We start from the raw sequence: 974 nt of genomic DNA, 5'->3' as shown, positions 1-974 counted from the left end.
TTGGTTAAGGAAACTCCGTTAACACCTTTTCCTAAGCGATTTATTTTGTTTATTACACACTAGCCCTCTGCGTTACATAGAGCCTTCCAACATTGACATACTCTGCATAAATCACGTACAAAAAGATATTAACCAGCCCTGTCCAAAACTAAATCGCTAAGGAAGAGGTGTTAGGGAGCTTACTTACGCAACTAACATCGCTCCCCTGCCATACCATAAGTAAGAAGCAATTAATACGCTAAGGATGCTTTATTAAGCTTCCAATGGTATATGCACTTCCTAACACTTGTTCTGTCGCGATTTATTCTGAACACAAAACTGATGGAATATGAAAAAGATATAAACGGCCTACGGATAATTCGCCGAGGAGAATGTGTTACGAAGCATCCAGTGTCAAATGTAGGTTGCTATTTTATCGCTTATTTTCCCGTAATTGCAGAAGAGAGCAATACTATAGCTATACACCCTCTGAACAGCACTTCTTCGTGACTAGCATCATATTATAGCAGTAAATTCCTCTTCTTCGTGATTAGCAGGCGGTGGGGTGGAGTTCGCCCTTGAGGAGAGGTTGTATTACAGGCGACATTGGAGACCGTAGCAACGTTATCTTAGCGATTTAACACATATTTTACACCTTCATATCCCCTTGTGGCACAGGAGGCCTCGCATATCCATTAATTTCATACCTACAGCGCTATAGGAGTGAAATGGCGGGGGATAGGGCGACGTGGAGGCGATTTGTTTGTGGCCACCCCGAACGGGATTGAGGCGTCTGGCAATAGATAGATAGTCAAGATCCAAATGCTGTGTTTACGTGAGAGCAAAAGCCAGGGTGAGAGACTGACGAGGAGAGTATGTGAGAGAGGTGGAGGGGGAGAGAGGGAGGGGGAGGCCAAGGATGAGAGGGAGAGATGGAGTGGAGAGGTATATGAGAGAGGGGAGGGTGAGCAGGGAGCAGGGCAGTGAAATGGCGG

Source organism: Coenobita brevimanus, chromosome 17 (assembly GCF_032717465.1).
Source record: "Coenobita brevimanus isolate Jiangsu-jjx chromosome 17, ASM3271746v2, whole genome shotgun sequence".
Classification (NCBI taxonomy): domain Eukaryota; kingdom Metazoa; phylum Arthropoda; class Malacostraca; order Decapoda; family Coenobitidae; genus Coenobita; species Coenobita brevimanus.
Note: the sequence above shows the minus strand (reverse complement) of the source record.